At 40.0% G+C, this 22,076-nt stretch overlaps 1 pseudogene; it reads right to left on the bottom strand.

The window, feature by feature from the left end:
• Positions 1-16,371: 16,371 nt before the first annotated feature.
• Positions 16,372-18,280, bottom strand: LOC148012023 (serine acetyltransferase 5-like; annotated as a pseudogene).
• Positions 18,281-22,076: the final 3,796 nt, after the last annotated feature.

A 22,076-nucleotide genomic window follows, 5' to 3' on the forward strand; every position in this document is an offset into this window, starting at 1 on the left:
TGAAAGGCTCATAGCCTCTGCACATAGCAATGGTTGTACTGTGGCAAAAAAAATAAAGGGGATGGAACGAAAAGAAAAGAGAAGAAAACAAAAGAACAAAAAAATAAAACGCACCCACGATCACAGCACCACCCCTAGGGGCCCTCAAATTAGGTGCGTCCAGTGCCCTTGGTCAGCTAGCTCCGCCCCTAGTTTCCTAGCACCCTAGCACCCCCCACAATAGTTCAGGGCATATCAAGGGCAGGACAGACCTACGGATTTTGTCGCACCTATGGTTAGACCTGTCACCTTGATCCATTCACACAATTCCCTTTTGCATTCTGCCTTAATACCATTGCAATCAATTGTGGTAAGCACTACACGAATGGCCATGAAAAGTACACTGTCCTCAATGCATAGGCCCAATGTCTACCAGCTACCACTAGTGTGGTATCCCTGTGTTCTATTATGTTATGTCATGCAAGCACCATGCATAGGATGTCGCATACACCTTCATGTGTACTTCTTCCCACCATGGATGACTTTGCTTCATCTACCCGTCGTTACGAGAAAGCAACCTGCAGTCTTCTACCTACGTAATATCTAAGTATGCACGAGCACTCACATAATATCTGCACTGAATTATATACACAGTTTGGGTCGTCAAGTGCAGGACAATACTCTCAGCTTGCTTAGAGTTTGACCTGTCGCCCAAACTAATTCAACTCTGTCTTGTGCACGATAAATAAGACTAGCACTACCCCTTAGGGAGAGACCATCTGAGAGGTTTTCCAATTGCAGGTATTAAAGAATCCAATGAACGCGCCGTCAGCTCTACATCAACACTCCACTCTGACCTCTTGTCCTTTACTTCATCATGCAAACCACCACAGAATCATCAGGAGCAGAATCCACCACCTGCATCCCATGAACACCAACCCCCGTCCCAGCCATGAGTGGCCATTTCCAACAAAGAGTAGTCCTATCGCCACCTACAACAATCATATCACCAGCCAATCAGAACAGCATAGTGCCACCAATAACCTTCATCCGCACCACCATCAGAACTCCCCCAAGGCAAACCACAACAATCCCTTCCACCAATGTCTTCGGTGCAAAACTCATTTTCTTGGTGTTTTCTATGATTTTTGGATTTTTTCCATGCGAACGGGGTTTCTATTGTTCAGCTTTTCCACATTTTCATTCGGCAAACGGATTTTTTGATATTAATTGTTGTATGCGTTCTTGGGCCCGATTTTTTCCTTTTTTCCATGTGAATATCTTGACTTGATCCTAGACTGATGCCAAGAGGCATATTCCACGGTGGATTTCCTGAGGTTTTGTGGTGGATTCTGCATGCTACCTTTGACGAAGAGTGCCATGGGACTGGTACTTGTCTAGGAGGGGGGTAATGTTAACCCCAACACGAAGAAAGTAAAAGGAAATAAAAAAAACGCTAGGCAAAGGCGGAAAAAAGGTAGCCCAACAGAAGAAAGAAGAGGAGAAAAGGCTAAAAGCGTAGGGGCAACCTAAAAAGTCCAAGGCGAATGCAAAAGGGGAAAGGTGCATAGTACAAAGGTGCACCCTAAAATCTTGTAAAAGAGTGCTAGGTGGTGGAAATTTCGGAAAGCTAAAATAGAAGACAAATACAAAGGCCAAGGTAAGAGAAATGGAAGACAAAGGCGCACAAGGAAAAGCGCAAGTCAAAACTTCTGTAAAAGAGCGCAAGCACAAGGAGCATCGGGCTCTCACCCGTACAATTTGTAAATGTAGATGGGTAGTGGAAAGGAAGCCAAGAAGGTAGAAGAACAATAGGAAAAAGGGCCTAGGCTATGGCCGGCCATGTAGAAAACGGGAAAAGGGGATGACCACCCAAAAGGGATTTAGGGTTTTGTATATAAACTTAAAAAGTGAATGGAAAGCTCATTCTTGTCTGTGGCAAAAAGTGGCTTTCTTCTTCTTCTTCTTCTTCTTCTTCTTCTTCTTCTTCTTCTTCTTCTTCTTGCTTGCTTGAGCTTATGCTTGAGAGAGGGAGTGTGAGAGTGTGAGGGAGTGAGTGTGTGAGGGTGAGGGACCGTGGGGTGGAGAAGATCTCCATCTTCTCCTCTCTTCTTTTCTCCTCTTCTCTTCTCTTGTCTTGCTCGTGGCCATGGAGCTTGGAGCATGGAGCTTGAGGATGCTTGAAGCTTGCACTTGGATCATGGAGCTACCGGCGTGCGCGGGAGAGGAGGTAACTCGATCGGCATGGAGGTAAGCTCACTACACCCGTAGATATAGATGGTGCGTCGGCTATGTGAGAGGTAGCCATTAGTGCTCGGCTTGGAACGCTTGAAACAATAAGCGATCCGTGGGTCTTGGCGGTAGAGCGAAAGCTCCCACACCCTTCCTTTAGTGTCATATTCTATGGTGTCCATTTCTTCTTTTCTTTCCTAACCAACAGAGAGGCAATCCTCGTACTCATTGTCGGAACTCTCACCTTCTAACTGCTCATAATCTCCTAGACTCTCATCTCTAGATTCTCCCTCGTCAGTGATTAAGGCCCAATTGTACATTAAGTTCAAATTGTGCATCTTAGTCCATTTCCACTTAGGCTTATCTAATAGATCTCTGAAGGGCTTGAGATTAGCAGCAATCTACCTGTTAGATATTCTAGGATCTCATGAAGCTCTAACTTGTTGCTAGGGATAAGGAAAGAGATAGCCACTTGGGCTCCTAGCCATCATGCAGAGTGGCACTGAGGGCTCCTCCCGTGGCACACTCGTGGTTCTAGTGGCTTGATTGTATCTCTCCTCTTCATCTAAGAATGAAAGATTGATGGTCACTAGGACCTGTATCCAATCCCGCTCATCCTCAGGACAAGGGATGTACTTGGTCAAGGCCTCGTAAGATTTCCTTATTGGTGTGTCATCCCTAAGCATGGCACAGATAGCATCCAGGTCGAAAGGGGTCACCTTCCAAGTGTCCATCTTGACCTTTACTACTTCTGTTTGGTTTCTTAGGAAGATTAGACCATTGCCTAAATCTTTGTCAAGAATCGCGTGGTGGGAGGACTTGCTCAAGATGCTGCGCCGAACACACACAGAATGCACAAGGAGAAGCTCACTTAAGAGACAAGAAGAGAGATGGAGGCCAAAACGTTTTCTTGCTGGTTTCTTCTTCTTCTTCCACACACTTTACAATGTACACAAAGTATAGATAAGATATAACATAAAGGAAAGTGGCCTACTAAGTCAAACAATGCATAACCGACTACACTAGTCGACTGGCGCTATAACTATGCCAGCTGTAAATAGGTATAACAAACTGAATATAATAAGTAATGAGTCAGTGGCCATGTGAGAGTCATAATGACCACCGACATGCTAAGTGTAGACGTGTGGACCCATCTAACCAGGCGATCCATCATCAATGTCCGCATGTGTTGAGCTTGTCATCTCAATAGTCTTCAATGACTCGAGCATTCCTCATCCAGGGTCAGCCTATAGCAAAATGTCATAGTCCACTCTCTTCATGATAATGAAGTTTAGAGAGAATTGGACACCTGCAATCTTCACCAACCACCTCTTTAAGACTCCAAATGGTCTTACTTGCATTCTGTTAGCTAGAGTGATGCTGAACCTAGCTTTTTATGCAGGCAGTTTTCCCAAGCCTGGAGCACAGTATGGATCAACGCACTCACTCTTAGGGCATACTGTGCTCCAGGCTTTTGATTTGGGGACCATACGGGACCAATCGGGCATCAAATGGCCAATGCGATCTAAGCATAAACATAAAGTGCTGATGTAACACTATTTGTGGATGCGTGTGGACTGTGAAAAATTATCTTTGTGGACTGAGTTCAATCAATCCACAAATGAATACCGATGATAAGCCACCAATGTCAAGCATCAAGGGGGTATTCCCCAGTGCCAAATGAAGTGTTTTCAAGCTGCCAATGTGAGTGCCAAGAGAGGGCTGAAATAAAAAATGAATTTTTGCATATCTTCAAGCTAGCCCACATAGGGTTGATGTTGTTGGGTATGTTGCTAGTCTAGTGGCATTAATGGGATGGAAGGGGGGCGCAAGTAGGGCCTAAAGAAGGCCTACACAAAGCCTTGTCAAGCCTAATCAGGTAGGACCCAAGGTATGAAATGGGGGAGCTCCAATCGTTGGAGCTATGGCTGCCCCTTCCTGGTCTACCCTACAAATTGAAATAAACACTCAAAAGAATGCTTCAAGACCTCTGAATGAATGCCTTGAGGGTGCCCAAATGGGCCGAGTATGTGCTTCAAAAGTGGAGAGTGATCAAAGCTCAAAGGAGTCGAATATGGCTTCCAAGAGTGAGAACCAATGGTGTGGGGACTCAAATGAATGTTGAAGGAGTCACAGACCAAGCTCTAATGCTCAAGCAACCATGCTCTAATACTAGTTGAAAGGTGAGAAGGATCAAAGCTTGCACAAGAGAGCTATGGGGCAGGAGAGTAAGAGCAAGAGAGAGAGAGAGACTCAAAATGTGGAAAATTCAACAGTCACAATGTGTGAGTAGCCTTCTCTTTATTCATCTGTCATTAAAACAATAAAGAATAAAGTGACAGCGATGGGTATATACCGCCTACAGTGTGCAGGCACAGGTACTATTACTGTAGTAATACATGGGAGGCTAGGCGGAGGCACCTTTACCCCCAACACACACATTCTACTTACATTTAGGAAGAGGACACAATAGATCCTCTTCAAGAGGTCATGGTAAAGGAACATGTTAGTGGAACCGGCAAAAAACATTAAACCAATAGTTTGGTGACATGTAGATTTTAGGAGGTCACGGTAATTCTAGAGATAGGAGGAGCTCTAGAGGAGTAGGTGGATGACAGAATAGAGGTTCTAATAATTTTGGTGACGTCTCATATATAGATTTTGGTGTATCAAATCACATATATAGTTATGCTAAATGGTTTGGAGAGATACATGATTTGAAAATTCTAGATTATATAGAGATGGGTGATGTTTCATGCCATCGGATCTCACATATTCAAAAACTTTCTTTATATTTGCATGGTGGTAAAAAAAATCTTTTTCAAATGTGTTATATGTGCCATCCATCACAAAATGTTTAGTATCTATTGGTAAAATGATATTGAGTATCCATTGGTCATATGGTTCTTTATGATCTATTGGTCAAATGGTATTTAATATATGTTCATACTTAGTACATGTGAAATCCTTCACAAAGTATTTAGTATCTTTTATCTATTGGTAAAATGATATTGAGTATCTGTTGGTCATACGGTTCTTTATGATCTATTGGTCAAATGGTATTTAATATATGTTCATACTTAGTACATGTGAAATCCTTCACAAATTATTTAGTATCTTTTAGCTATCCCACATAGGGTTGATGTTGTTGGGTATGTTGCTAGTCTAGTGGCATTAATGGGATGGAAGGGGGGATCAAGTAGGGCCTAAAGAAGGCCTACACAAAGCCTTGTCAAGCCTAATCAGGTAGGGTCCAAGGTATGAAATGGGGGAGCTCCAATGGTTGGAGCTATGGCTGCCCCTTCCTGGTCTACCCTACAAATTCAAATAAACACTCAAAAGAATGCTTCAATACCTCTGAATGAATGCCTTGAGGGTGCCCAAATGGGCAGAGTATGTGCTTCAGAAGCGGGGAGTGATCGAAGCTCAAAGGAGTCGGATATGGCTTCCAAGAGTGAGAACCAATGGTGTAGGGATTCAAATGAATGTTGAAGGAGTCACGGACCAAGCTCTAATGCTCAAGCATCCATGCTCTGATACTAGTTGAAAGGTGAGAAGGATCAAAGCTTGCACAGGAGAGCTATGGGGCGGGAGAGTAAGAGCAAGAGAGAGAGAGACTCAAAATGTGGAAAATTCAATAGTCACAATGTGTGAGCGGCCTTCTCTTTATTCATCTGTCATTAAAACAATAAAGAATAAAGTGACAGCGATGGGTATATACCGCCTACAGTGTGGAGGCACAGGTACTATTAGTGTAGTAATACACGGGAGGCTAGGCGGAGGCACCTTTACCCCCAACACACACATTCTACTTACGTTTAGGAAGAGGACACAGTAGATCCTCTTCAAGAGGTCATGGTAAAGGAACATGTTAGTGGAACCGGCAAAACATATTAAATCAATAGTTTGGTGACATGTAGATTTTAGGAGGTCATGGTAATTCTAGAGATAGGAGGAGCTCTAGAGGAGTAGGTGGATGACAGAATAGGGGTTCTAATAATTTTGGTGACATCTCATATATAGATTTTGATGTATCAAATCACAAAAATAGTTATGCTAAATGGTTTGGAGAGATACATGATTTGAAAATTCTAGATTATATAGAGATGGGTGATGTTTCATGCCATTGGATCTCACATATTGAAAAACTTTCTTTATATTTGCATGATGGTAAAAAAAAATCTTTTTCAAATGTATTATATGTGCCATCCATCACAAAATGTTTAGTATCTATTGGTAAAATGATATTGAGTATCTATTGGTCATATGGTTTTTTATGATCTATTGGTCAAATGGTATTTAATATATGTTCATACTTAGTACATGTGAAATCCTTCACAAAGTATTTAGTATCTTTTATCTATTGGTAAAATGATATTGAGTATCTATTGGTCATATGGTTCTTTATGATCTATTGGTCAAATGGTATTTAATATATGTTCATACTTAGTACATGTGAAATCCTTCACAAAGTATTTAGTATCTTTTAGCTAGCCCACATAGGGTTGATGTTGTTGGGTATGTTGCTAGTCTAGTGGCATTATTGGGATGGAAGGGGGGCTCAAGTAGGGCCTAAAGAAGGCCTACACAAAGCCTTGTCAAGCCTAATCAGGTAGGACCCAAGGTATGAAATGGGGGAGCTCCAATGGTTGGAGTTATGGCTGCCCCTTCCTGGTCTACCCTACAAATTGAAATAAACACTCAAAAGAATGCTTCAATACCTCTGAATGAATGCCTTGAGGGTGCCCAAATGGGCCGAGTATGTGCTTCAGAAGCGGGGAGTGATCGAAGCTCAAAGGAGTCGGATATGGCTTCCAAGAGTGAGAACCAATGGTGTAGGGATTCAAATGAATTTTGAAGGAGTCACGGACCAAGCTCTAATGCTCAAGCAACCATGCTCTGATACTAGCTGAAAGGTTAGAAGGATCGAAGCTTGCACAGGAGAGCTATGGGGTGGGAGAGTAAGAGCAAGAGAGAGAGAGACTCAAAATGTGGAAAATTCAATAGTCACAATGTGTGAGCGGCCTTCTCTTTATTCATTTGTCATTAAAACAATAAAGAATAAAGTGACAGCGATGGGTATATACCGCCTATAGTGTGCAGGCACAGGTACTATTAGTGTAGTAATACACGAGAGGCTAGGCGGAGGAACCTTTACCCCCAACACACACATTCTACTTACGTTTACGAAGAGGACACAATAGATCCTCTTCAAGAGGTCATGGTAAAGGAACATGTTAGTGGAACCGGCAAAACATATTAAATCAATAGTTTGGTGACATGTCGATTTTAGGAGGTCATGGTAATTCTAGAGATAGGAGGAGCTCTAGAGGAGTAGGTGGATGACAGAATAGGGGTTCTAATAATTTTGGTGACATCTCATATATAGATTTTGGTGTATCAAATCACATAAATAGTTATGCTAAATGGTTTGGAGAGATACATGATTTGAAAATCCTAAATTATATAGAGATGGGTGATGTTTCATGCCATCGGATCTCACATATTGAAAAACTTTCTTTATATTTGCATGGTGGTAAAAAAAAATCTTTTTCAAAGGTATTATATGTGCCATCAATCACAAAATGTTTAGTATCTATTGGTAAAATGATATTGAGTATCTATTGGTCATATGGTTCTTTATGATCTATTGGTCAAATGGTATTTAATATATGTTCATACTTAGTACATGTGAAATCCTTCACAAAGTATTTAGTATCTTTTATCTATTGGTAAAATGATATTGAGTATCTATTGGTCATATGGTTCTTTATGATCTATTGGTCAAATGGTATTTAATATATGTTCATACTTAGTACATGTGAAATCCTTCACAAAGTAGTTAGTATCTTTTAGCTATCCCACATAGGGTTGATGTTGTTGGGTATATTGCTAGTCTAGTGGCATTACTGGGATGGAAGGGGGGATCAAGTAGGGCCTAAAGAAGGCCTACACAAAGCCTTGTCAAGCCTAATCATGTAGGATCCAAGGTATGAAATGGGGGAGCTCCAATGGTTGGAGCTATGGCTGCCCCTTCCTGGTCTACCCTACAAATTGAAATAAACACTCAAAAGAATGATTCAATATCTCTGAATGAATGCCTTGAGGGTGCCCAAATGGGCAGAGTATGTGCTTCAGAAGCGGGGAGTGATCGAAGCTCAAAGGAGTCGGATATGGCTTCCAAGAGTGAGAACCAATGGTGTAGGGATTCAAATGAATGTTGAAGCAGTCACGGACCAAGCTCTAATGCTCAAGCAACCATGCTCTAATACTAGTTGAAAGGTGAGATGGATTGAAGCTTGCACAGGAGAGCTATGGGGCGGGAGAGTAAGAGCAAGAGAGAGAGACACTCAAAATGTGGAAAATTCAATAGTCACAATGTGTGAGTGGCCTTCTCTTTATTCATCTGTCATTAAAACAATAAAGAATAAAGTGACAGCGATGGGTATATACCGCCTACAGTGTGGAGGCACAGGTACTATTAGTGTAGTAATACACGGGAGGCTAGGCGGAGGCACCTTTACCCCCAACACACACATTCTACTTACGTTTAGGAAGAGGACACAGTAGATCCTCTTCAAGAGGTCATGGTAAAGGAACATGTTAGTGGAACCGGCAAAACATATTAAATCAATAGTTTGGTGACATGTCGATTTTAGGAGGTCATGGTAATTCTAGAGATAGGAGGAGCTCTAGAGGAGTAGGTGGATGAAAGAATAGGGGTTCTAATAATTTTGGTGACGTCTCATATATAGATTTTGGTGTATCAAATCACATAAATAGCTATGCTAAATGATTTGGAGAGATACATGATTTGCAAATTCTAGATTATATAGATATGGGTGATGTTTCATTCCATCGGATCTCACATATTGAAAAACTTTCTTTATATTTGCATGGTGGTAAAAAAAAATCTTTTTCAAAGGTATTATATGTTCCATCCATCACAAAATGTTTAGTATCTATTGGTAAAATGATATTGAGTATCTATTGGTCATATGGTTCTTTATGATCTATTGGTCAAATGGTATTTAATATATGTTCATACTTAGTACATGTGAAATCCTTCACAAAGTATTTAGTATCTTTTATCTATTGGCAAAATGATATTGAGTATCTATTGGTCATATGGTTCTTTATGATCTATTGGTCAAATGGTATTTAATATATGTTCATACTTAGTACATGTGAAATCCTTCACAAAGTATTTAGTATCTTTTAGCTAGCCCACATAGGGTTGATGTTGTTGGGTATATTGCTAGTCTAGTGGCATTACTGGGATGGAAGGGGGGATCAAGTAGGGCCTAAAGAAGGCCTACACAAAGCCTTGTCAAGCCTAATCATGTAGGATCCAAGGTATGAAATGGGGGAGCTCCAATGGTTGGAGCTATGGCTGCCCCTTCCTGGTCTACCCTACAAATTGAAATAAACACTCAAAAGAATGATTCAATATCTCTGAATGAATGCCTTGAGGGTGCCCAAATGGGCCGAGTATGTGCTTCAGAAGCGGGGAGTGATCGAAGCTCAAAGGAGTCGGATATGGCTTCCAAGAGTGAGAACCAATGGTGTAGGGATTCAAATGAATTTTGAAGGAATCACGGACCAAGCTCTAATGCTCAAGCAACCATGCTCTGATACTAGTTGAAAGGTTAGAAGGATCGAAGCTTGCACAGGAGAGCTATGGGGTGGGAGAGTAAGAGCAAGAGAGAGAGACACTCAAAATGTGGAAAATTCAATAGTCACAATGTGTGAGCGGCCTTCTCTTTATTCATCTGTCATTAAAACAATAAAGAATAAAGTGACAGCGATGGGTATATACCACCTATAGTGTGCAGGCACAGGTACTATTAGTGTAGTAATACACGAGAGGCTAGGCGGAGGAACCTTTACCCCCAACACACACATTCTACTTACGTTTAGGAAGAGGACACAATAGATCCTCTTCAAGAGGTCATGGTAAAGGAACATGTTAGTGGAACAGGCCAAACATATTAAATCAATAGTTTGGTGACATGTCGATTTTAGGAGGTCACGGTGATTCTAGAGATAGGAGGAGCTCTAGAGGAGTAGGTGGATGACAAAATAGAGGTTCTAATAATTTTGGTGACGTCTCATATATAGATTTTGGTGTATCAAATCACATAAATAGCTATGCTAAATGTTTTGGAGAGATACATGATTTGAAAATCCTAGATTATATAGAGATGGGTGATGTTTCATGCCATCGGATCTCACATATTGAAAAACTTTCTTTATATTTGCATGGTGGTATAAAAAAATCTTTTTCAAATGTATTATATGTGCCATCCATCACAAAATGTTTAGTATCTATTGGTAAAATGATATTGAGTATCTATTGGTCATATGGTTCTTTATGATCTATTGGTCAAATGGTATTTAATATATGTTCATACTTAGTACATGTGAAATCCTTCACAAGGTATTTAGTATCTTTTAGTTAGATGGTATTTAGTATTTGTTGGTTAGATAGTAGAAAAAGGGTTGTATATTGTTTCTAGTGCTAAGGAATATTTTTTTGAAAACTCTAATAATAAGTGCAAGTTAATTGCAACAAAAGGAAGTGAAGTTGGCCAAATGTTTATCTTGGATATTGGAATGGCATCTATAAATATTGCTATATATGCTAAATTCAAAGAAATATTTTGTTGAAAACTCTAATAATAAGTGCAAGTTGATTGTAAAAGGGATTAGAGTTGACCATTTACCTTGGATATTGGAATCCCATCTATAAATCTTGCTAAACATGCTAAATGCAAAGATATAGTTGCATATATTGAAATATGGTACAAATATATTGGACATGAAAATGTGCAATAGCTAAAATTAATGTAATCCAAAGGATTAATTAAAGGTTGGCTTGCATTTAGAGTTGCAAAATTACCTAAGATTTATGAAGTATGTCAGTTTGGAAAGCGGGCAAGATACCCTTTTTTGCATGATAGAAATTTAAGCATGAATATACTTGATGTTGTGTGTATAAACATGTGAGGGCCTACGTAGAATGTAACTATTAGGAGTAACAAGTATTTTTCTACATTTATAGATGATAGAAATGTAAGCATGGATATACTTGATGTTGTGCATACAAACGTGTGCGGGTCTATGCAAAACGTATCTCTTTCAAATATTAAATATTTTTTTACATTTATTGATGATTATTCTAGAAATGTAACATACTAACGAAATGGTGGTCTAGGGGTAACATTTGTTAAGGGTCCTATCCCAGTTGTGGCCATTAAGTCTCCACTAGAATTAGACTTTGCCAATTGGGAAGCCTTGGGTCTACCTTGCAACAAAGTGTATTCCCCTCAACCCATGAGGATTAGGTTGAGAGAACCTATTGATCTAAAAGTCTTTAATAACATGCTAGTGCTCAGCTAGGAGAGATCACGTTGCAACCTAACTATATGGAGCTTAGACTAATTTCTACACTTTATTCAAGAGTGTGAGAGATGTGAGGGAGAGTTGAACTTCACCCCTCTACCCATAAGGCATAATATCAACTCCATCGGGAAGGTCTTCACCTACTTTCCATCTACACACTTAGCATATTTTAGTTTTCCAAGTAGAGCATACTATAAAAGATTATCAACATTTACAATTAGCTTGATTAACTATATCTTAACACAAGATTTGTTAAACTTTTCCATTAAGCACATGTACAAAAAAGCAAGTAAGCATTTCCTTTCCAAAGAGTTGTTTGATAACTTTAGGATACTTACAATCTAGTTCCACTCATAAAAATAGTTGTTTGATAATTCTAGGATATTTACAATCCAGTTCCACTATTAATGTGCCATAATTTTAAAAAACACGCTTCAAAGAAATATATTATTAACAATGGAATATTTACGATACCTCTTCTAGTAAAATAAGGCAAGTGGCAAGCACTAGGCTTTATGACTTAGCTAAGGACTTACAAAACACTTTTTAAGCTCTGTTAGACCTTTTGAGGCCCCTAAGCACAACCAAGATCTCACCTTTGATCTGAAACCATCTGTCCTTGGATACTAGCAGACACTGGAGTCTTCCAAAGTTCTATTATTCCTTAGATTCCAAACTCCTTGCATGGTGACTACCCTTAGAAAATTCCAACAAGTTAAGGTTTGATAATCATATCTTCCTTTGTCTCCCTAAACAACATAACTTTACAATCTAGAGATTCATTGGAGCCTACTTTCCTCGCCCATTGTTGGAGTTGCTTCCATAAGGGCCTCATTTATTCACACTCCCAAAATAAATGCATTATTGATTCTACTTCCTACCTACAAAAAACACAAAACGGGGTAATAAGCATTACCTTTCTTAGCCTCTGTCGTGTGGTTAGCTTGTTCATGCAAACCTTCTAGAGCATGAAATTAAGTCTTCTTGAAGAAGTAGACTTCTAGACCCTTTGAACCTTCTCATCCAAGTTCAATTTTTAGTGCACAGGAACCATCTTCTCCAATACTAAATTTCCATCATAAAAATTTTATTTTCCCTTGGAAACAAAGCCCTTTGTCTCTTGCATTGCCACAATGGCCTCCTAGACTACACCTTTAGGTATCTAATGATCTCGAGGGGGTCACCTATAGAACATGTAATATACCACGTGAATTCAAAAGAATGGGTACTTTTATTATGTGGGCTTACAGTTTTCCAAAAACAGAAGGGGTTTATAAATGCACCTCATGTAAAATTTACATTAGGGGTTTTTTTATTCAAAATGTTTTAGAAGCACAGTTTTTTAGGGAATCAAGAGGGGGGGGGGACACGGGGGTGTGTGTGGGATGGGAAGGGGATGGGTGGGGGGAAGATGGGGGGAGGGGAATCAATACTTAAATGCATATATGTTCTCATGAGACAATATTTTTCAACTAGCATGGGGGAGGGGGGACGAATTCTATCATAGCTTTTCATCAATTCACATTAAGATCTAGACAACTTCAAAGTTTGAGGATTATAGGCAACACAGAGGCAACATAGGTGCCTTTGTCGGATGAGGCAAAGCATCCATAGTTGTTCCCTCTCCTTGCAATTTTATTAGCATTTCCCTTTAGGGCATATGCTAGTAAAATGGTGTGTGGCAAGGTAGTGCATGGCTCCAAAAAATTACCCACACTTAACTCAAGTTAAGTGGCTCACTATCTTGAGTAAAGTGGCCCACTTTATGATTTAAGAGTTGTGGATCTTGGAAAAAAAGGAGTCCTTTAAATTAGGCATTGGCTACATCAAGGCGGATTAGAAGTGTTGGAGGAGGGCAATCAAGAGGTTGCTCAACACACTCAACCTTGTAAACTATCATGGATAGTGGTCAAAATAGAAGTGGTACAATGGTGTAGTAGTAAATCTCATCTTAGTATGGATAACACCCCCCCTCTCTGCATAAAAGGCAAGAAGATCAGCCAATCATTGTCTTCCACTCATGTTAGGAAGCTATTGTTAAGGTGCTGACTTGATTTTAGCCACATTTGCAGAATCTAGGGCATTGAATTGTCAGATGTTGAGATTGAGGAGGCACTTGTTCATCTTTGGAACATTAGGGCTCCTCTTAGAGATAGAGTATTTAACTGGAAACTCATTTCCGGTGCTCTTTTTATACGTTAAAAATTAAAGAACAAAGGCATTTTAGATGGTCTATGTGTCTGTGGAGGAGTGAAACGCCTTCACACTTATTCTGGGATGGTTTCCATGCCCCCCATATTTGGAGGGAGGTTCTTCCCAAATTGAGTCAATGGGGATTAACTATTCACAACCCAAAATCCTATATCCCAGGCCACAAGCTTTTGTTGTTAACATAACTAGGTGATTTACACTACGTGAGATATGGTAGCCACACATTAAACTCCTCTTAGGAGAAGGAGATGGGCAAGTTGTCTAGGCTGCAATATGGCCAAAAGTTTGGTGATATCTTAGGGGACTTTGTAAGGAGAATCACTTTAGCAATAATGAGCTAAGTTAGCTAGCCAAATGGAGGCCAAATGACTTCCAATTTTGTAACCCAGAGATTCTTTTTTGACACCATTAATAATAATACAATACAAGTCTCAGTAAGAGAGATGGTCTGGCAATTAGTAGCTCCCCTTTGCGAGCCCTTTGCATTCAATCAAATATCAAGAAAGTGAGACGGAGTCAATATGGACACAGTAGTTTTAAGATCCCTCATTGTGGCAGGACAATACAACAATAAGTTAGTTTTCCCTGACAATTACAAAATCATTTTGTGGCTTTATTCTTGTGGTTTTGAGTTTCATGTGTTCTACCTAGATTTGAAAGCAAATCTCGCAAGAACCCTAATGCTTCTACATTCAAAATGATTTTGTGGAGGTTGGACATCATAGCTTATATGTGTGCAAGCTATTGCTATGTATCATCATTGATATTTGCAAATTGATTTGGACCTTCATGCTCCAACTCTATGATGATATGTTCCATAGCTTCTTCGATCATAATAGAGATATTTAATTGTACAATGTGTTGAAGAAGGTTAACGATTCCTTCTAAGGCTAGGTATTTTCTCTCAATGGGGGGCAATATTTTGAATCTAGAATGAGGGTTTTAAGTCCTAGACCTTCTTGTTATAATTTGAGTGTTTTTCGGTCTTTCAGTCTATTCTTATCTTTGCTTTCTAAGTCTCATTCTTTTTGTTGCTAGCTAATCAAGTTCAATGAATTTTGTGACAATTTTCAAAACATACATGGACCATCATAAGCAATCATTGCACATTTCCTTAATTCCAAGCACATTCAAGTGATTAGAATGTAAGAAAACTATAGCTCTTTTTCAACAACTTTTGAATTCATCAATCAAGCAATTTATAACACACTAGATAATCAAAGAATAAGTCAATCAATGTTGTTTCACTTGTCCAAATGAGTGTTACCTTATGCCTCCCTTGGCTTTTGTGCTCTAGCTTTTGATTCCCTTTGTTCTTTGCATATCACATTTGTTTCAATGTTTGATCCTAAAAGTTCACCTGCATAAAGATGTTTCCACATGAAATGGTGTGATCTAACCTATATGCCCTACTATGTGTGTGTTAGTATGTATGAAAGGTGAAGGTTTGGGTATGCATTGGGGTAAGACTCCTAGGAGGGATGTGTGGGTCACCATGCATGTAGTGATCTATGAGCCAAGTTAGATGATATCAAGACTATGTGCATTAGTGCATGGGTATATGTGCAACATTGATGCACATAGTACTATAGGTGTAATGTGGACTAAGTGCAAATGCATGTGGATGTTTTGATCATAAATGCCCACCTTCTCTTTCTCTCATAATTTTCCACCCTCTATAATTACCCATCGGCTCCTCTCTCTCTCTCTCTCTCTCTCATGCCTTCCTACCTACTCCTACCTTCCTCTACTTGCTCCCGCCTTCCTCCCGCCTTCCTTTACCTTCTCTTGCCCTGCTCTCGCCTTCCTCTACCTGCTCCCACCCTGCTCCCGCCTTCCTCCCGCCCTCCTCTCGCCTTCTTTCCACCTTTCTCTACCTGCTCCTGCCCTCCTTCTGCCTTCCTCGCGCCCTCCTCCCACCTTCCTCTACCTTCCAATGATGCTTGCTGTGGATGCTGCCGATGATGCTGTGGATGCCTTCCTCTACTGTTGACGTTCGATGCTTGTTGTGGATGCTACCGATGATGCTGACGTTCGATGTTGTGGATGCTGACGTTTGATGAGAGTTTGATACTGTGGGTTTGATGAGCGTTCGATGCTGACGTTTGATGAGCGTTCGATGCTGTGGTGGATACTGCCTCCTATGGATGCTGCCTCTTGCGGATGCTGCCTCCTGCGAATACTACCTCCTGCGGATGCTGCCTCCTGTCAATGGTGTCCATCGACGACTCCTTCCACGTGTTGTCCTTGATGCCTCCTGTCGATGCCACCTCCTATCGATGTTGTCCAACGATGCTTCTTCCTCCCATGTAGTTCAATGCCTCCTCCCACGTTCGATGCTGCCACCTGTCGATGCTGTCAATAATTCTGTCAATGTTGTTTGATGCTGCCTGCTTTGTCGATGCTATCCATTTTAGCCTCATTGTCACCCACAGCTATTCTCTCTCTGTGCAGAATAAATCCATAATCAACAGCTCGCAGGTACACCATCATTATCTTGTAAGATAAATATTTATTTAGTTGAAAAATACATTTTTGAGCAGCTTAAATCACATAATCAAACCATGTTTGATCCATGGTATAACTAGGCATCTCCTTGAGGAGAGTAGGCTGGTGCTTTAGGCCTACCAGCCTTGCTGGGCAACTGACTGCAATAGTCCTTTGTGGCACTTCCATGAGTACCACCACACCAGCTCCAATTTTGGCCCCATCCCCCACCTTGACGTCGCCCTCATGTCGCCTAGAATGGTTGCAGTGGCACCTAACCCCATTTCCTATCTTAGGATGCGTGTCCCCACCAACTTTACCTATCCCACCTAAGGTTGCATGATGCAGAATAGCCACATTGACAACCCACAAATGCTATCTCTCCAATAACAACCCCTATGGCATGATCTAACAAAATACATTTTCCTATGCATGCAGTTGGATGTATGTTGGTAGCAAAAACGTCTGCAATCCTGCTTTGTAATGTCAATGCTAGTAGAACACACCCTTCTATCCACAACCTGTGGGAAATTTTGTGTGCTTGGCATGCTTGAAACCCTTTAAGAGGTATACGCAGTTTCAACAATCCAACTTTGTGTTTTTATTTTAAGAATAATTAAGACATCTACTTTGAGATGCTTGACCTATTATATGTCACAGAGAAATGCTTTCCAACATAGATGGTTTTCTCGTACTGGTGTTTTGAGCTTTCTATTCAGCATGCACCTCTCCTATTTTGGTTGAATTAGCATGAATGGAGATTTACTTCTGCAATATTGAAAATAAGATAAGATATTATTGTGTAGACCCTCCCTAGGACCTACAAAATGATTTAAAAGCTTCAAAATTGTAATGAGAATCCCTTTGATTAAGAGAAAGGGGGGATAAAAAGAGAATTGTGAAAAAGAATTTTATGACAAATGTTCAAAGTAACATGTATAATTTAAAAGATTGCTTATGTACCAATATCTTAATAGATACATGTATGTATTTATGTATATGTACTTCTATCTTAATAGATTTATGTATTTATGTATATGTACTTCTATGATTAACACTTAATGCTCCCTTGCCTCCTTGAATGCATAACATAGGTACACACATGATTAGAATCATCACTATGTATAAGGGTCTCAAGGGATGAGTACGTCTTGGGGGATGAGTGCATCATAATATGTTTGTCTTGTGATGATTTCCTAGGGCCAAAAGGTGCTTTTTAAATAGGCACTGTGTCGTGAACTCGGCAAGTGAGTGTCTTTTGATAAGTATGTCACAATTGACTTGGCACTGTGTCGTGAACTCGGCATAGAGGTGTCACTTTGGTTGTGATACCCTCCCTTCCCCCCTAGGTGTAGATGGGCAATTAGTCGTGAAGTCGGATAAATAGTGTCTTGACAAGCTACACATAAAATAAATGATGGGCATTTGATTGTGCATTCGGTTTCGTAATGTCTTGATACACTAATTGTTTGCTATTGTTCGATGGGATGGGGATTTAGGTCGCCTATTCGGCCAAAAAATGTCCTGATCTATGTGTAGTTTTTTTAAAATCTATCATATTCTTGCATTTGTATGTTTTTAATAAGTTATGACTAGATGTAATTTGTGTTACCTTTTCAATATTTAGATGGTATCATGCAATTGAAGTTCATATGCAACACCAATATAAATTAAGATTGATATCATACAATTGTATTCTTAATCAAAGATTATATGTCATACATTTATATTAAAGTTATGTAGCTTAACTTACAATTGGTAGCTTAATCCTTGGCCATTATGCTTATACACTTCTTTTCTTTATTGTAGAGAGTTTACAATTTGTGAAGATGGCCTTGAACATTGCGAAAGCACTACGCATTTGCTTGATAGAGGCTATATCATCCAGCACAGAAGAGGAGATATCACTCATCAATAGTAATGAAATTGTCTTTGCTACTTTCTGCAATTCAGCATGTACATCCATGCAGACCATGTTGCAGCAGCAAGGGCTTTCGCACCTAGTCACTGATGCACTTTGAGATCCCGAGAAGAACTTGCATCTTTGTCGTACATTTCTTGGAAATGCACCCAAGATGGTTGAAGATCTTAAGGAGTTAGCACCAGTGTCTGCATTGAAGGAGAGGTTAGTCTTTTGGAACATGAAGTGGAGAGAAGAGGTGGCATGCTTAAGGGGAGCAAAGGACTTGTCTGGGACAACCTCTCTACCAAAACGTCTAAAGACCACTATAGATGCAAGTCCCAGTTTTAGTTCGACAAGGCAGAGAGAGAATCCGTCAGGGGCAGGAACTATGTTGCGCACATTGAGGAATCACCAATGCGCACCAATGTTTGGCATTCCCTTTGATGCCATCAAGCTAGGTAGAGTCATTGGTGAAGGTTCCTTTGGACAGTGTGTCCAAGTTACTATTGATAATATTACTTATTTTCCTTTAGAGTTAACATATTGCACCAAAATGTACAAGGGCTTCAACAATGTTAAGCTACAGCAATTCCAAGTGGAGTGTGGGATGCAAAAGGTCAATGCATCCATTGTATGATGCATTGCCTTTACTTATAAGCCCCCTTGGGTTACAATCTTTCCCTTTTTCAATGGTGGTACAATAGATGATATATTGATGTGGGGCCCTTTTCAAAAATGTAAATATAGGAGAACCATTGAGAACCTCCACAAGCCATCAATGGGATTCAGACCTGATCCTGACAGGGTGCCTTCTGCAGAGGAGAGGTCTAGGATCGTGGGCATCATCAATAATATGCCAAACATTATTCATGCATTAGTGGATGGGATGAAGGCTGTGCATAGTGCTAGTATCATCCATTCGGACTTACATGCCAAGAACATGGTGTTGGATTTCACCAGAGATAACACGCTCCTGTTTCAGTCAACCAAATCTTACCATCTTGTCCCGAAAATACCAAATTCTTCCTACTTGCATCCTGAAAAGATTCACAATCCCTGCAATGTTGATGGTCCGTACTATCACACCAAATACATCTTCGATCTCTCCTAGGTGCATTAGGAGCACTCCTAGGTGCAGTAGGAGCACTAGAAGAAATAGTAGGCACAGTCGAAGCAAACTGCTCTTTCAATTTTCCCACCAATTCTGCTTTAACTGACTCTAGTGTCAAATCCGTTATGCCTTTGATTATATCATCAAGAGAGGAAGGCACCAACGGAGTAGATGGTTTTGGAGCAGAAGGAGCTGGCATCCGTCTTGGAGCAGGAGGAATAGGAGGAGTAGAAATAGTAGGCACTGGCATAGGCCAAGAAACTGGTTAAGGAAGAGAAGAAATAACAAGAATAGAAGCAGGCATAGGAGCAGAAGACGGCATCGGTGTCATAGATCCATTTTGTAGGCGAGTCTTCCATATCCTCCTCTTGGTCAAAGTCGAGACTGCATCCTGGGCATCTTGCCAATCCGTTTTAAGACCCATAGGCTTCGTGCGATCCTCAAGAAGCTCTCCTAATTCTTCCTAAAGAGCAAGATCTGCAGCTTGCAAGAAAAGCTCAACTTTCTCAACATCCAATGCTCTTTGTTCAATGGCATCAAGCTGACTATACCTCTCTTCAAATTCCCGAATCAACTCTGAAGCAGCTAAACCTTTGTTTGGCATGTAGACCCACTCTCGCAATGACTGCCATGTAGCCATCCCAAAGTCCTCAAGGAAATACTCTTCTTTCACGGCTTTCTTAAAATCTTGCCAATGCGAATTTTGAATAAAAAGATCAGTCACTTTTGCCCTCAAGGCGGGTGTCACAAGACGAAGGAAATACTTACTCATAAGTCCAACTGGTACTCCAAAAAATCCCATCTTGATCTCATATGTCTTCAAGTAAGCTGAAACATTACGGCCATCAAATAGCTTCTTCTCATTCTCAACTACTTCAATCGCCTTAGTCGCATTGATTGCATTTTCCTGCTCTGAATATAGTTGCCTTTGTTGAGACAACTGTTGTTGATGCAATTGCTGCTGCTGCTGCATACACAATTGTGTCTGCTGATTTTGAAGCTGCATATACATAGACATATTCTGCAAAATCTGCTTTAGATCATCCGTCGAAGTACTTGAAGCAGCAGTCAATGATGGAGCTGAAGTAGAGGACACAGCAGGAATCGTAGAAGAGGCTGAAATGGATGCTGAAGTATCTCCCATCCTGAAATTTTTGCGACGCTTTGAGAGGATTTGTGTGCAGTAATAGATCCACCAAGCTCCCAACGAGACCTCGTCTATGCAGCAATGATATGACCAAAAGCAAGTTTTCAGCTGAGCATAGAATTCATCCTTCAACATAGGAACCTTTAGTACAAATCTGGTTATCAACTACAGACAAGAAATTTCAGCATTGTCCTTTCAGCAGCATCAGCCAAAGGATGGATCTATGGATCCCCAGACTTAACAATAAACCCATAGGGAACTTGATTTCAAATGATGAGGTGAACAATATCTCGAGCAATAGTCAATGTTGCAGGCATGTCTTTCAGAGGTGGCTCCCTTCCAAGAACAAGAGGGTTGGCCACGGGATGATCTAGAACCATGTATTCATTTGCATTCTCCATAAGCTGACAAACTGACTTGTGGCAATGTATGGCACAACGTAAGATAGTAAAAGCATTTGTAAACATAGCTCTTACCGTTTTGATGAAGCATGTTGAACCAAAGCCCATAGCATCAAACTTGTCTAGTATGAATTGCTAGCTAATCTTATCATAAGCTTTGTCAAAGTCCATGTTAATCAAGAAGAAATCTGACTTGGAAGATAGGGTTAGATCCATTGATAGCATTAAATTCAAGATAGCATCATGAATTCTCTAGCCTTGCACAAAGCCCTGTTGTTGGGAATGCAAAATTATGCCAAGACTAAATTTGATCATGTTGGCTAGCATATATCTTGTACACCACACTGTCATGGGGCTATAGGTTCATTAAAGGAAAATCATGAAAAAGACATCCAAAGTGCTATAAGTTGTCCAAAATACAAAAATGGAAAAAAGTGATACTTTTATGAAAAGTGGCATTTTCACCTACTTTGAGCCGATTTTCACAATTATATCTATGCTTACTTATAGATTAGGTTCATTTCAATCATTTTGAGTACTTGTGTGATTTTATTCAACATTTTTATGAAAAGTTTATGGCCAAAATAAGTTGTAGCCAAGACTCAAGGGCTACAAAAAAAACAAAAATAGAGAAAAGTAAAGGCAAGAAAGGCAAAAAAAAAAAAAAGAGAAATAGAAAGGTAAAGTCAATGAAGGCAAAAGCAAGCTTTTGTGTCTGGAAAGCAAGATTTTGATTTTGTAAACAAGGGATAGAGTTATATAAATAGAAGTATGGATGAAGATGAATGCCTAGGCAATCAAAGTTCTAAAGATAACTTGTATCTTTGCAAAAAAAGATGCGAGCTTGAGTTCTGATCGGGTGCCTTAGCCTGGAAGACTACCTAAATAAGGAGATTGAGCAAAGATTCTACTCGACTTAGTTCTAAAAGATGAAGATACCATGGAGAATAATCATTATTGTATTATTAGATTTTTCTCGAGGGTTTCTCATCTTTGTATGGTGCTTGTATTCTATTATACACAATGCTGTTTGGTGTCTATTCTTCTTGTCTCTCATCTTCCATCTTGTTTGTTCATGATCCCTTGCAATTATTGGCTATTCATGAGTCCCCTGCCTTTTGGTGAACCCAACATAAAAGCCACATTTTGATTATCAGCAAGTAAGATGGGATTCTTGTGATGAGTTGAAGTAGCTTTTAC

The sequence above is a fragment of the Lygodium microphyllum genome, chromosome 27 (assembly GCF_053477565.2).
Source record: "Lygodium microphyllum isolate KBCC chromosome 27, Lygodium_microphyllum_v1.1.10, whole genome shotgun sequence".
Classification (NCBI taxonomy): domain Eukaryota; kingdom Viridiplantae; phylum Streptophyta; class Polypodiopsida; order Schizaeales; family Lygodiaceae; genus Lygodium; species Lygodium microphyllum.